Here is a 15,718-nt window from a genome sequence, read left to right as displayed (position 1 = left end):
AAACCTTTCCCTGTTTGCTAACCAATGTTACCCTTAATACCGCTGCTTCTCGGGGTGGCGGAGGTTAAATTTGGCTTTGATGACTTTGAGATTTGCTCCCTGGAGGATCTTAGCTCCCAGGACGACAGGTGTGCAGAGCACATGCAATTAATGTTGTTGCCAGAGGGCCAGCTCCTCAGCTGGTCTGGATCTCCCTTTAAGTCTTTTTAAAATGATGCTAGAATGAGGTGAATGTTATTCCACTTCATTTGTTGGTCACCTCCCCAAAAGTCTTTTTAAGTAAGTTCCCAGCGTTGGTCTATATACATTCCAGATAGAAAAGTCGGGCCCATGGTTTCAGTTACCCTGGCGTAACTCCAGAGGAACACTGATAATTTCAGTTGAGTTCATCAGGATTCCCATTGATGTAGCCTAGCTCAGAATCACACCACCTCCCAACTTATTCCAGTGTAATGTGTACCAGACTCTTGTACATAAGATTTGGGTTGTGCTCTCAACACTGCTCATCCCCAACTGGGCAATTTTGGGCAAATCCCTTAAACACCTTGTATCTCAGTTGGGGTGGTCAGGCCTGGTGGTCAGAACAGGAGTTCATATCCTGGAATTGTAGCCCAGGGTCAGAACCAGAGTCGGAGGCCAGAGCTAGGGCCCAAAGCCGAAGTCAGGAATTGGAGCCGAGGATCAGAACTGGGTGATCTGGAGTGAGGCATGGCAGGAGCAGGGATGGGAACAAGCTCTCACAGGAGCTATCACTGAACCGCTGCTACTGCTGGGTTTAAGAGCAGGTCTGGTGATCCTTCCAACCAACTGGGCAGTTTGGCCTATGTGGCGTCTCAAATGGGGCCCAGCTGAGCTTGTTAGACGGCCTGGGGGTTAAGCTAGCAGGTAAGCAGGCAAGTTGCCGATCTTTACTTCTGACAGGTGCCTAAATAGGGATGTCAGATTCTAACCTTAGGGCCCATTTGCTGAACACTTAGCCCCAGCTTTTAAATACTCCACTCAAGATGTTTGGGAAATCTTCTCCTGGGGCACCTGGGGTTGAAAAGGACAATACATCGACTCCATCACCACCTGAATTAGTGTAAAAGCCTCAGAAAGGGATGGGAAGGTGTGATGCTGTATGATTGAATATGACCATTTGTATCATTGATATTGCCACTATTATACAATTGCAACAAATCTTGTACAAAGTATGTCACGAAAGGTATCAATGGAAAAGTTACAATCAAATATGATTATCCTGTTTATAGGCATGGATCATCTTTGTATCTAAAGTTATGACTATTGGTCATGGACTTGTATCTCATACATGTGTTGTATTCCTGGGTAACACCCATGATCTATATCAAGGCTAGACAGCTATGTGTTGATGGCCCATTAAGGACACTTCACTCTATCAATGGGCCATAGAAGAAACTCGTTTTGCCCAGATGGTTCTTCCTATGGATGCCTTAAACTCCCAGGGGAAAATAGCCACCTCCTATGAGTCATCATGCTACATAAGGACATATGATATGCTCATGTGATCCTGGACTCCATCTTGAGCCAGTAACTTTCCATACACAGGGGCTGTGGGCTTTGCTTGAGACAGTAAATTTCCAGGCACATGGCAAAGGATATAGAAGACCCCTGGGACACCTCCATTTTGCCTCTTTCCTGCCCTGATTCTCTGGACTGTGGATTTACAACTTAAAGGCGCATTTTGAACTATGGACTGAGAATCTTCCAATCTTTTGGAAGTTACCAGGGAGTCTTTATAAGCTAGCAGTCCATTCCATCACTGCTACAAACCTGATATAAGGACTTTGCCATTATTTGTATGTGTATGATCTATTAATCATTATGCACTCTTTTCTTCGTATATCTTAAGTTTTTAGTTACTAAAGGATTGGGACCCGTGTGATTACAGGGTAAGATCTGTGTTATATATTGACCTGTTTAAATGTCTGATCTCTTGAGATTAGAAGGACCCGATATTTGATTAAATGTGTTTTCAGTAACTACTCATCGTAGAGTCCAGTGTCTGGGTGGTGAGCCAAGGGCTGGAATGCTTAAGGCGACTCTCTCAGCAGCGAGATATCTTCCAGGACGAACTCCTGTGAGAAATGTGGGGACAGTGTTCAGCATAGGGGCCCCCTGCAACTGCTGGCTCTCCCCAAGGCACAGAAATCCAGACCACAGTACAGCCGTGAAACAATCAGTCCCCCTTGACCCTGTGCTTACTCACCATTTTGGGGCTCCTGTGGGTTGTGTGTGCTCATTTTGGGACAGGCAAATTATGCTATTGTGTAGACTGTGCTTCCCTTATGTACGGGGGAGTCATTGCTCTGTCTGGTGTGAACAATGCTGCCTCTGTTAAGTGTTGCATTATACCTTTACAGATGCAACCTGGAGATCTCAGCCATCCATGTTATCACTGGCCGAAAGACTCCAAAGAATTATGAAGAGGCCACGTAGAAGCAAAGAAGACATGCTGCATGAAGTAATGCAGCAGTCCCTTAACGAGAATCTAAAAGCACAGGAGTGGAGGGAGAGTGAAAAGAGGATCCGCCAGCAGAATGTGGATCGCCAGCACAAAAGCGCAGAGCTCCAGCAGCAAAGCACAGATTGGCTGATAAGCTTCATGGAGCGCCAAGCGGACTCGATCCAGGCGCTCGTAGCCATGCAGTGTAGGTAAGAAAGGAAGAGGGGGATTGTTATCAGGTCTGTAACTTATGTCCCTATAGAGGATCCCTTCCTCCGTACTATCCTCTTCAGGGCATCCTTCACCTCCTTATTCCTCAAACTGTAGATCAAGGGGTTCATCATAGGGATCACCACTGTGTAGAAGACAGCAGCCACTTGGTCTTGCCCTTCAGAGTAGCTGGAGCTGGGCCTCAGGTAGATGAAGAGGATGGTGGTGTAGAACAAAGTGACAGCTGTCAGGTGGGAGGTGCAGGTAGAGAAGGCCTTGTACCTGCCCTCAGTAGAGTGGATCCGCAAGATGCTGATTAAGATGTACATGTAGGAGACAAAGATGGTGAGGAAGGAGCAAAGACCAATCAAGGAGGAGATGACGAAGAGCAGGACTTGGTTGACCAGGGTGTCAGAGCAGGAGAGCTTCAGTATCAAGGGCACATCGCAGAAGAAATGGTCAATGACATTGGAGGTGCAGAAGGGGAGGCGAAAGGTGGTGTTGGTGTGTATCAGACCATTGGCGCAACCCACCAGGTAGGAAGCCACCACCAGCCAGATGCAGACCTTCCGGGACATGAGGACTGGGTATAGCAGTGGGTTACAAATGGCCACATAGCGGTCGTATGCCATGGCAGCCAGGAGGAGACACTCCACAGTGGCAAACACAGCATAGAAATAAAACTGGGTGGCACAGCCAGTAAATGAAATGGCTTTCCTCTCAGCCAAGAAATTTTCCAGTGTCTTGGGGACCACAACGGTGGAGTAGCAGAGATCTGAGAAGGACAGGTTACTGAGGAAAAAGTACATGGGGTTGTGAAGGCGGGCATCGAGATGGATCAGGGCAATCATCCCAAGGTTCCCAATGAGGGTGATGATGTAGATACCTAGAAACACCACAAAGAGGACGAGTTGGGTCTGGGGGTCGTCTGTGAATCCCAAGAGGATGAATTCGGTCACTGTGGTGTGATTCCCCCCAGCCATTTCTGCAGGTGTCTGGTTGGAGAAAGACAGAGACTTAGTAAAGAGACACACTATTGTATTAATCCCAGCTGTCACATTCAAACCATCCCTGAATTCTCAGAAAGTCTCAACCTCATGAGAGGTGCTGTATCCAGTTTTGGGGCACCACTAATTTTAAAAACAATAAGAATGACTTGGGGTTTCTGTGTAATTATTTATCAGTACTATATGTTAACTAGAGCTGGTTTGGAGTTTTTCAACAAAACTTTCCTTTTTTGTTGGAAAATTGTAAATTTTTCAAAACTGAAACTTTTTGCAGAAAAGAGCTGGTTTTGACAACTTTTTTGACTCAACATAATTCTGAAAAAAACGTTTTAAAATTGTCACTGTGTAGCATTTTGACATTTTCCAAACAACAGCAAAAATCCAATATTCTGGTTTGAAATTACTTTTCCTTTTGACAGTAAGCTAATTATAATAAAATAATATTACAAAAGTGGTCAAAATCTAAATGAGACTTTTTAAACTTATCAAAATGAAATGTTTTCACTGACCCAAATCATGAACATTTTCAATTTTTTGACTTTTTATCCTCAGTTGGGATGGGAAAGTTTTTTGACATCTCAAAAAACATCAAGGAACAGGAAAAAACATTTTCTCTTGCGCTCTAATTCTGACCTTGCCATTAGAATATTTACTGTATACAGGGTTAAAGCCTCCTGATTCATAAAGGCGATTGGGAAACAAACAGGAAAGCAAAACAAAGATTTGAGATAAGACACTCCTCAACAAACACCTGGGGGTCGTTACAATATAATGGGACCTCCATTGACTTTGGGGGAACGGGCTCAATCTTTCCCTGAGTCCACCAAATTAGTTTTGGACAGCCTGGCCAAAGCCCAGGAAGCTGAGAAGTCAAAGAACTTCTGGGTGGATAAAAAGTGACACTCTTTGTAGATTGCAAGTATTTATCAGAGAGAGACAATTAAGGGAAACAGACTGAGATCCAGATGGGGGTGACTGGGAAAGGGAGGCATGCTTGAGGCCTCTACCAAAGGATGGCAGGACTCTTAGTAAGGTAGACGTGTATAGACTTTTTGTTGTTTTCAAATCTCTTTTCTTGTATGTTATGCATTGTCCATACTCTTAAGATTAAACCACATTCTGGTTTAAGAAGGCCATCAGGTCACTCTATTCACCATTGGTCACAGACTCCTGAAGGGAAGAAACACAGGTATCAAACCCAGTGGGACATGCTGGATAGACAAAGTCAATACAGTTGAATTATGGAGGTGAATGCGTGGTTATGCAGGTGGTGTCGTAGAGAGGGCTTTGGATTCTTCAACCATGGGATGTTGTTCTGGGAAGAAGGATTGCTAGGAAGAGATGGGGTCCACCTAACGAAGATATGGAAGAGCATCTTCACAGGCAGGCTTGCTAACCTAGTGAGGAGGGCTTTAAACTAGGTTTGCCGGGGAATGGTGACCTAAACCTAGAGGTAAGTGGGGGAGTGGGATACCGGGAGGAAACACAAGGAGGAAGGTACAGGGGAAACCTCCTGATTCATGCTGAGAAAGTAGTACACAGAGGTCTTCCAGGGGGTACATCAACTCATCTAGATATTTGCCTAGTTTTACAACAGGCTACATAAAAAGCACTAGCGAAGTCAGTACAAACTAACATTTCATACAATGACTTGTTTATACTTCTCTATATACTATACACTGAAATGTAAGTACAATATTTATATCCCAAATTATTTATTTAATAATTACATGGTAAAAATGAGAAAGTCAGTAATTTTTCAGTAGTAGTGTGCTGTGACACTTGTATTTTTATGTGTGATTTTGTAAGCAAGTCATTTTTAAGTGAGGTGAAACTTGGGATATGCAAGAAAAATCAGACTCCTCAAAGGGGTATAGTAGTCTGGAAGGGGTGAGAGCCACTGGCATAGGAGACCCAGTCATGCCGCAGGACCCCATTGTGCTAGGCGTTGTATGGACAGAGAACAAAAAAGGACAGTTCCCAACAGCTTACAGTCTTGTGACAGAGGCTTGGGGGTGTAATCCAGATAGGTGAGGGGTTGTGTCATCACTTGCCCTGCAACCCTGGGTGCCTCACAATGCTTTGCTGCTGTTGCTGTCAGTCTGGGATGCTCACAGCCTATTCATAACCCCACAGCCCTGTTCTAGCTTCTACCAGCCTGGGTTGCAACCAGCAGGGTAACCGTAACACACTCCCAGGCTGGAATTTTCTCCAAAATGTGTGCTCTGCAACGTTTAGCCCGCTCCTGGACAGTTAGGAGAAATAATGAGGTTCATTTGTCCATCTAACGGCACAAAAACACATCAGAATTTATTAACTTACCTGGGGTAAATACACTCTTCTCTTTAAACACAGGACTGAATTGGTTTATAGTAAAAATAAAACATTTTTTTTACAATAGGCAACAGATTAAATGATGCCAAGTAAAAGGAATAAAGTTAGAAAGGGTTACAAGCAAATAAAAGTGGAAACACATCTAAAACTTAATCGAGCAAGGTACTGGCTATGTTCAAGATGGTTTATCACTTATATTCAGTTTCCAGAGACCTTAACCACCCCCTTGGCTGAAGGACCCGTCTTTCCCATGTGTCTGTCTAGTGATGGATGCCAAAGATGGCTTTTCTCTTTACTTATATCTTCCAAAGCTCAATTACTTTGCTTTAAGAGGCAGGATGACCTCATGCTGTTTTCCCCCTCCAGTGGGCTTCCCATCCCCCGGCTGATTTAAATAGAAATGGGACTTCCATTGTTTCAGGTCACACCTTGCTTAATTTCACTGGAGACAGGTTGACAGCTGCCTTCTTTCCTGTGTTGGGGAAAGCCTTTTTCTCTCTTTGACTGGTCAAAAATGGGAAAGCCTAATATCAATGAGTATCCATAATTCCTTCTGTAGTGTTAATACATACAATTCCCCAGGACATTAATCACTAGTGTGTCATAAAAGACCTCACACTATGCACTTTTATAGAACAGTAATATTGTGTACAATCATTTGCTTATCAGTTGCGGTTCAGACCCCGTGTCACTATGGACCAGTGAACCTTTGCAGTGGATCCGCCTGAGGGTTAGACCTCAAAGTAAAGTTTATTCAAGCTGTGAGGAAGGCAACACGGAGCCTGGTGGGGAAGGAAGCTCCATGCTCTCTCTTCCCCCATTAGTTAGCATAACAGCTTTGTTTAATGTGTAAAAACGGACAATTGTTGCCTTTGCCTGAAGACTGGGCTGGTCAGAGAATCAAATACATGTTCCTTTTTCTGAGGCAGCCCTCCAGCTCTCCCGACATGCCTGATTTAAAAACACTTTGGTCATAATTCCAGTATATATCCATAACTTTTTATACTCCCCCTGTGCGTACATCATGCAATAATATTAATGATCAGTGGAGTATTAGTTTTCCAGTGATGATTCATAAGGCATATTTTGCTCAAAGATGATTACAATAGTGTGTGGGGTCTGAACACCGGGGTGCTTAAGGGCACAAGTCTCATCACTGTGACCAACCAATGCTGTATCAGTAAGGAGCTGACCAAAGGCTGTTAATGTTTGCTATGTCTTCCATGTTGCCCAGTCCTTAAATGGGCACCCAATCCTCATTCAGGTGTAAATAGTTTATTATTATTAACCTTCAAGTCTGGAGCCTTAAGCCTCTGTGTTTGTGTTTCTGGCCCTATTACAACCTGGGTACGGTTTCTGATGGTCTAACATATACAGCCATTACCCTCGGAAGTCAAGAGTCATACAGTAATGGAAGAGTCTGGTTGCTGACCTCCTTCTGAGACACTATTTGCTTCCTTCCCCCAGTTCTCTAATACTATCCCAATGTCCCATAAATAGTCATAAATTCCCCCCAGTGGTTCAAAACATCCATTAGCTAATTCCCATCATACCCCATTGTCTTTTATGGGGACTCAAACTTTTCAATATGCTCAGATTGTTTCCAAATATCGCCTTCCCTGCTTATGTTTTCTTTTTCTTCTTTTACATCAATTGTTATTTTACACGGTTTTTCTTCTTTACTCACTGGCTACATGCTTCTCCTAGTGTTCCTTGTTAAAGACCGATTTTATTTTAAATTAAAGATCAATATCTCACTCTGAAATGATTGATTTCATTCCTGTCCTTTAATGAATGAGCTTTGGTTTTGCTATAGTGTTACCACACCCTGCTTTTCTTCAGCTGGTATCAGTTCCCCACTTGGCTTAGCTGACTCTGGGACATTTCCCAGACCTGAAGAAGAGCTCTGTGTAGCTTGAAAGCTTCTCTCTCTCAGCAACAGAAGTTGGTCCATCTTTTGTCTCTGGGTACTCTTGTTAGCTCCCTCCTGCGGTGTACTGGAAACTGTATTGAACTTGTAAGCTGTCACTTTAAAAGCGTAGAGGCGTCTCCTGGTCCTGCTTGCAGGTTGCGGGTTCTGTATGCAATCCGTGTCTGCAGCAGCCAGTCTGCAGCCAGATAGTATAGAGTAAGGTGTGGTAAATTGTGCCTATTTGTTTTAGGGAGAAGCCCCTTGCCTCTCTCTGGTTTTGGGTTCTGGTATGTTATTGTTCTGAATTCTCAGAAATAAAATTGTGTTACGTTGCAAACTTCCAGCAAGAGTGTTTATGTTTCTATCTAACTTTTCTGTGTGTATGTGTGCATACATAATTTGTATGTTGTCAACAACCTATTTTTCCATTCCCAGGATAGTGTAATTTTTATTTACACTCACAGCTTTGAGCAGCCTCTTACAAAGCTCGTTGGTTCTTGAATTCCTACTGTTAGAGAAGTCAGATTTTTTTTCTTCCTTTAGTTATGGAGTGTGTCAGGATTTTTCAGCCCATGGCATGAAGCCAGCAGCTCTTAGGAAACTCATCTAGTCCAAAACACTACAGCATGTGGCCTCAGCAATACAGGATATTGTAAGCACATCACACCTGTCCTCTGTTCTGTACACTGGCTTGCCATGGAATATCAACGCAGGTTCAAGATCTTGGTCCTTCTCTTCAAGGGGCTAGGCCCCAGGCATCTAAAAGATCGCAAAAGCTGCGGGAGAAAGACTGTGGTTGACACATCTGCTCCTCCGGCACAATGGAATATTCTATCATAAGGCCGAAGCTCAGCTGTGTAGGAGATGGAGCTTTCTCAGTGGTGAGATCGAGATTGTGGAATGAATGTCCCCAGACACCAAGCAAATCTCTGCCTCTTCCCTTTCAGCACAAGGCACATATCTTCAACCTGCCTCCTCTCAAATAAACACAGAGCTGCAGGTAGATGCAAGAAAAAAAACAACCCCCCCACAACAAAACCCTACCAAAACACTCAGTTGCACATGCAATTCTCCCCTGGGGGCGAAGATAGACTCATAGACTTTAAGCTCAGAAGGGACCATTGTGATCATCTAGTCTGACCTCCTGCATGTTGCAGGACACCCACCTCACCACCCATTCCTGCAATAGACCGCTAACCTCTGGCTGAGTTACTGAAGTCCTCAAATCATGGTTTAAACACTTCAAGTTACAGAGAATCCACTATTTACATAGTTTAAACCTGCAAGTGACCTGTGCCCTACACTGCAGAGGATACCCCAGGATATTTGCCAGTCTGACTTGGGGGAAAATTCCTTCCTGACCCCAAATCTGTTGATCAGTTAGACCCTGAGCACGCAGGCAAGACCCCACCAGCCAGACACCTGGGAAAGAATTATCTATAGTAACTCAGATCCCACCCCATCTAATGTCCCATCTCAGGCCACTGGGGATTTTTGCTACTTGAGGAAAGAGAATGAACCATACGTGCCAGATGGTAGTCACATTGCTTAATGTATTAGTGCCAGGTGCTCAGAGACCCTGACAGAGATCCAGCTGCCGGCAACATGGCACTGCACTGGTATGAAAGGAGAAGCAGGCCCATGGATTTCTATCCTTTGCTTCTACCATCCTCCCTAGGGTACTGCTGCAAGCCCTTTGAAGTCAATGGGAGTCTTTCCATTGATTTCCATAGACATAGGATCAAAGCCTAGATTACTTAGAAGTCCTCAATATTGGCTGTTTTATAATCAAATATCCCGATACTCCTGTGCACTGTGAAGCCGTTTGTAAATGGTTTATAGCCACTGGGATTAAGTTTCCCTATCATTCTCAATGCATTAACTCTCTGTCAAAAGTCAGACTTAGAAGGCTTCTCTTCTAGTTGGACTTTCCAATGTCTAGATCTTGAAATTAAGCTTTACATAACGTAAGAATATCCTTCATGGTATATATATTTGGCTGTACTGGTTGACAGATAGATGATGGTCTCTGTCAAGCCTTTTCTCTCTATCCTTCTCTCTCAAAGGTTTTGTGACTTGTCAGATGAGGGACACCATGATCAAACTCTTTTTGCCATTTATCCTTTATTACCACCAAGATTTGACCCAATCAATCATTCTGGCCCAGATTCACCAATACAGTAGAACCTCAGAGTTATGAACACTTTGGGAATGGAGGTTGTTCATAACTCTGAAATGTTCGTAACTCGGAACAAAACGTTATGGTGGTTCTTTTAAAAGTTTATAACTGAACATTGACTTAATACAGCTTTGAAACTTTACTATGCAGAAGAAAAATATTGCTTTCCTCTTTTTTTTAATGATTTATGTTTAACAGTACTGCACTATTTTTTTTTGTCTCTGCTGCTCCCTGATTGCATACTTCTGGTTCCCAATGAGATGAGTGGTTGATTGGTCAGTTCGTAACTCTGGTCTTCTTAACTCTGAGGTTCTACTGTACATTCTGGCTGCCTTGCCCAGATCTGGCAACACAAAGCAGCTGTAAACCCTGTTGAATTGGTCAGAGAAGCCAGTGTGTCTGCACTGTGTTTCTGGAATGCTGAAAAGCAGCTGGTACCGACCTGTGCATTTGGCCATTCCTTCATGTTCATCCTTAATCTACTTTTATCCACATGACACAGAGCTAAGTGTCAAGACAGTTGGGAAAGAACTGTGATAAAATATTTTTAGACAATTAACTATATAGAGGACAGGTAGCGATTACTTTTTAAGGATGACACATTTGATCGTTTCTGTCTGTAATATAGAACAAATAGCAGAAATGTGCATACACTTACCAGCTGCCTCCCAGCTTGATGGCTCCTTTGCTTTTCTCACTTTCACTTAGTCTAAGATATATTTCAAGACCCTCCCTGTCAGAAGCCTCAAGATCTGGTTTCTGCATCAAATGCCCCTTTCCTTTCTAGCCAATCTCTCTATCTAGGCACGTCCATGGAACTCCTCACTGTAATATCTGAATGCCCCCATTTCTCCCCAAACCACACCAAATTCTCACTGATGACAAGGTGACAGCGTAGATTTATTTCAGTCCTGTTGAGCCTCAGGGTTCTCCAGCCTGCCTATGCAGCACAATGACATGTCTCTTACTGACTCCAGGACTGCAACACCAGGAGGATTCATAAGAGTTTGTGACCTTGGGACCCACTCCCAGAGGCATCACTGACCTCAGGAGCTCAGGTGCACAAAGAGGCAGCAATTACAATTATCTTTGCAGCCTTTGGAATTGGAAATTAATTGCACAGAAACTAGAGAAACAAGGTTTAATCAAGGGGGAGGAAACTGAGGAGCAGCTGGAGATCACCTTGGACAAGAATTGTTCCTAACGCAACTCTCAAGATTGCTGATGTGTTGAGCCCATCAGTTCTCCAACTCATCTGGGATGTGGTGGATAGTGCTCAGAAACAGAGTTCTGAAGGTCAAGAATAAAGCTCTAGAAGCATCATAAAAACATATAGAACCACATGTTCTTTCTTGGAGGGAGGGAGAGAGGCTATTAGCTTGTTTTTATTGGGTAGGGGTAACAAATAAAGGATGCTGTCTTAAGGAACCTGGGCCCAGATCCCTAACTATCATAAATTGGCATAGTTCCATTGATCTAACTGATTTACCCCAATTCAGGATCTGGCTTCTCATCACCTTACCTCTCAGGGCCCACAGGTCAAGAAACTAAGGGAGACCCTTACCCCCACTTTTCTTGAAGAAATCAGGCATAATAGAGGGCAGGCTAAGCCAGCTAGCCCCAACCCCCCTTTCCCTTTGCACCCCTAGTTAAATTTGGCCCAAATCCAGAAAGACAACCCCAGAGAACTGCACCTATAAATGTTATTAAGACCCTGGTCACAGAGGAGAATGGAGCCAGAATGTTTCCAGAGAGCTCTGAGGAGGAATATTGCGCCTCTGGCACTCCACTCTATTGACAGTTTGCTAGGACTTGAGTTTTGCCCTCAGTTATCTGTTGACCAAACTGACCCCAAACCCCATCATGCCTCATGGCACTGTTGACTGAGCTGAGAAGTCACAGAATGTTTTACAGCCAGGAGAAAGGCAAAATTGAAAAACACTGCCTGTGAAGTTGTAGCTACATATGTTTCTAAATGTTGCAATGGCCATTAATGGAATTTTACTATGGATTTATTAAGGTAACTGGAAAACTGTGCTATTAACAGGAATCTAAATTCATTGGTTGCTAACTTCCAGAAAACAGATGTATCATATAATCAGCTATCATGAGCACAGTGTGTTGATGAACACATGGGAGTTGTTGCTGTAACCACACACGTGATTGAAAAAGTGGTATTATGTAATCAAAATAAGAAAGTAGCAATAGTGACTGAGTAAAGTACATTATATTTAGAACCGTTTATGTTCCTGTTCAATTGAATAAGTCTGAAACTGTGCAGTTGTACAGTGCTGTAACCTTTGCATGAACTCTTACTTTGTATGTATGTGGGGAGAGTGCCAACGTATCAGAAAGGAAGACACACAAAGCTTGTGAAATACACTCAACAGCCTTCAGGTATTTGTGCTGTGGTCTGGGGCTACAGACACTTTGTGTCTTTCAAATGTGGAGCTGGATAAGAGAAAATCTGAAAGGTCTATGGTGTTAGTCAATCTCATATACAATATTAACATTACACACAATATCAGTATTATCCAGAGTATCATGTATGGTTTTGTATATGAAATGTGCTAATGTTAAGCTGTTTCCAAAATGCTTTTTTTCTTATGTTAAAATGCTTAACCAAAGAGAACATAGCATGTTGTAATTTTTCCTAATGTAGACATACCCTAACAGTTTTTCCTAATATCCAAATAGTTTTCCCTAATATAGTTTTTCCTAATGTAGACATACCCAAGGTGTCTTTTTCCCTGATTCTATCCTTGGCCTTGAACACACACGACTACACATACAGTATACAAAAACCTGTAGGAGAGCACTTCAACCTCCTTGGCCACACCATAGCAGATCTTAAAGTGGCCATCCTGCAGCAAAAAAACTTCAGGACCAGACTTCAAAGAGAAACTGCTGAGCTTCAGTTCATCTGCAAATTTGACACCATCAGCTCAGGATTAAACAAAGACTGTGAATGGCTTGCCAACTACAAAAAAAGTTTCTCCTCCCTTGGTTTTCACACCTCAGCTGCTAGAAGAGGGCCTCATCCTCCCTGATTGAACTAACCTCGTTATCTCTAGCCTGCCTCTTGCTTGCTTATATATACCTGCCCCTGGAGATTTCCACTACATGAATCCGACGAAGTGGGTATTCACCCACGAAAGCTCATGCTCCAAAACGTCTGTTAGTCTATAAGGTGCCACAAGACTCTTTGATGCGACTACACATTCCATCACTTCACTTCACATAACAGAGAGGGAGATTACCACTGGAACAAGCTATCCAGGAAAGTGGTGGATTCTCCATTTCTTGAAGTCCTTGGACCAAGACTGGCTGCCTTTCTGGAAGACATGCTTTAGGCAAACACAAGTTATTGGGCTCAATATAGGGGCAACTGGATGAAATGCTCTGGGCTATGTTATATAAAAGGTCACACTAGATTGTCTAATGATCTCTTATGATATTAAATTCTACGAAACTATGAATTTACAAGTTATACCATCAGAAACCTGCCGGCTTTGCACTGACAATTTTGTTAAAATCATCACATTTCCATGAAACATTCTAATTTCAACCAATAAGTATTTTCCAAAGGGAAAATGTTCCATCCAAAAATTTCTGACCAGATCTAGTCTCAATCCAGTGTCCTATCAACTGGACCATAGATTCCAAAGCGAGAAGGGACCGTTGTGATCATCTGGTCTGACCTTCCGTATAACACAGGCCAGAAAACTGCCCCAGAATCAGTCCTAGAACAGACCTGTTAGAAAAACAGCTCATAATTATTTTAAAATTGCCAGTGATGGCAAATCCACCATGACCCTAGGTAAGTTTTTCCAATGGTTAATTATCCTCACTTAAAAATTTACACCTGATGTCCAGTCTGAATTTGTTTGGTTTCAGTTTCTAGCCATTGGATCATGTTATACCTTTCTCTGCTAGATGGTGTTGGTGATTTTGAAATCGTACATAGTAAAGCTCCTTTTCACCTTCACTCATCAGCATTTTAATGGGAACTATCTAAACATCAGTCCCTTTTAACACCTTTGAGCTCAGCTATTGTATCTTAGCAGTGACTAAGGTAACCTCAGAGGTGGCTGTGCAGAATCTCTCATAAAGGGGCCCTTCTCCAAAAGATATCCTCTTTGTGGGTGTGGACCACAACAGTAGAAGCCACACATGTAGGTGGTGATTTTGACAACCCAGCAAAATGCCTGGGCCCCTGCCAGTAACTGGAACATCGATTGTTACACTTATTGCCAAAAGCAGCTAAGTTACTAGGCCTTTGCAGCTACCTTAGCATAACTAGAACAGGAGTCCGTGTGGCACCTTAGACTAACAAATTTATCTGAGCATAAGCTTTCGTGGGCTACAGCCCACTTTATCAGATGCATGCAGTGGAAAATACAGTAGGAAGATATATATCTACACAGAGAACATGAAACAATGGGTGTTACCATACACACTCTGACGAGAGTAATCAGTTAAGGTGAGCTATTACCAGCAGGAGAGAAAAAAACTTTTTGTAGTGATAATCAAAATGGTCCATTTGCAGCAGTTGGCAAGAAGTTGTGAGGAACAGTGTGTGTGTGGGGAATAAACATGGGGAAATAGTTTTACTTAGCATAACTAGTGCTTCCAGTATCTGCTTTTTCCCCAGAAAGTTAATTATCTTAGAAATTTTCAGCCTCTTCCCCTGGGACCCAGCAGAGTTTATTGCAATCAAGGAGTGCTAGTAGCTTCTGATCCCAGGGGATGGGATCCCATGAGAGAAGCTCAGTGTAGCTGATTAGCTCAAGGGACTAATCAACCTACTTTGATTTTTCTTTTTAGTTAAAGAGACTGAATCTTCTGCCTGCAGGAGTGATAAGAAGGTGCTGGTCACAGGTTGGATTTCTGCAAGCCACCCTCACCTCCCAGGTGGCTGATGATAGCTCTCAGTCCTACCACATACTCCCCTCTGCAGTTCCATTCCTTGTGGGGTCTACACATCACTGTCGATGTAGCTCAGCTTTGTGTTACAGCAACCCCTGCAATTGCTGTCATGAGCTGTGGAGGGGCTGCCAGGTGCATGGGGTGTCAGAGCTGCACACCGCCTTGAAGAGGGCTCCAGATCTGAGAAGTAGGGCGTGCTTCCTTTCCACCTCCATATCGCCTATGACGCTGTTAATAACATTCTCCAACGCTGCCTGGGCTTTTATTTTGGTCTCCAACAGATGCAACAACAACAACAACAACAAAAAGCAGTATATGCCCCAACATCACCAAACTCCTACTTTGATGCAAAACCTTAAGATCAATCAGGGCTTTTATATCAGGTATATCAACAGATCATCACAAATGACTGTCCTACATTTCATGCCTTTGGGCATTTAGATGAATAGCTATGTAGATTCCATGGCCAGAAGGATCACTGTGACCATCTAGCCTGACCTCCTGTGTCACACAGGCCAGAGAACTACCTCCTAAGAATTCTTATCCTGTTTTACCACTGCTGAGGTCACTATAAATTTACAGGACTCAGCTATGCTAGTATAAACACCTTTACACATATATAAATACATCTGTACTAGGGTTTGTATGGATTTAACTATATAGGTATAAAAACCCCACCCCCC

The 15,718-nt window shown here is 43.1% G+C and overlaps 1 pseudogene; it reads right to left on the bottom strand.

Moving 5' to 3' along the window:
- Positions 1-2,813: 2,813 nt before the first annotated feature.
- On the bottom strand, positions 2,814-3,657 carry LOC123369422 (annotated as a pseudogene).
- Positions 3,658-15,718: the final 12,061 nt, after the last annotated feature.

Source organism: Mauremys mutica, chromosome 4 (genome assembly GCF_020497125.1).
Source record: "Mauremys mutica isolate MM-2020 ecotype Southern chromosome 4, ASM2049712v1, whole genome shotgun sequence".
In the NCBI taxonomy this organism is placed as follows: domain Eukaryota; kingdom Metazoa; phylum Chordata; order Testudines; family Geoemydidae; genus Mauremys; species Mauremys mutica.
This window is presented reverse-complemented; position numbering and strand designations above follow the sequence as displayed.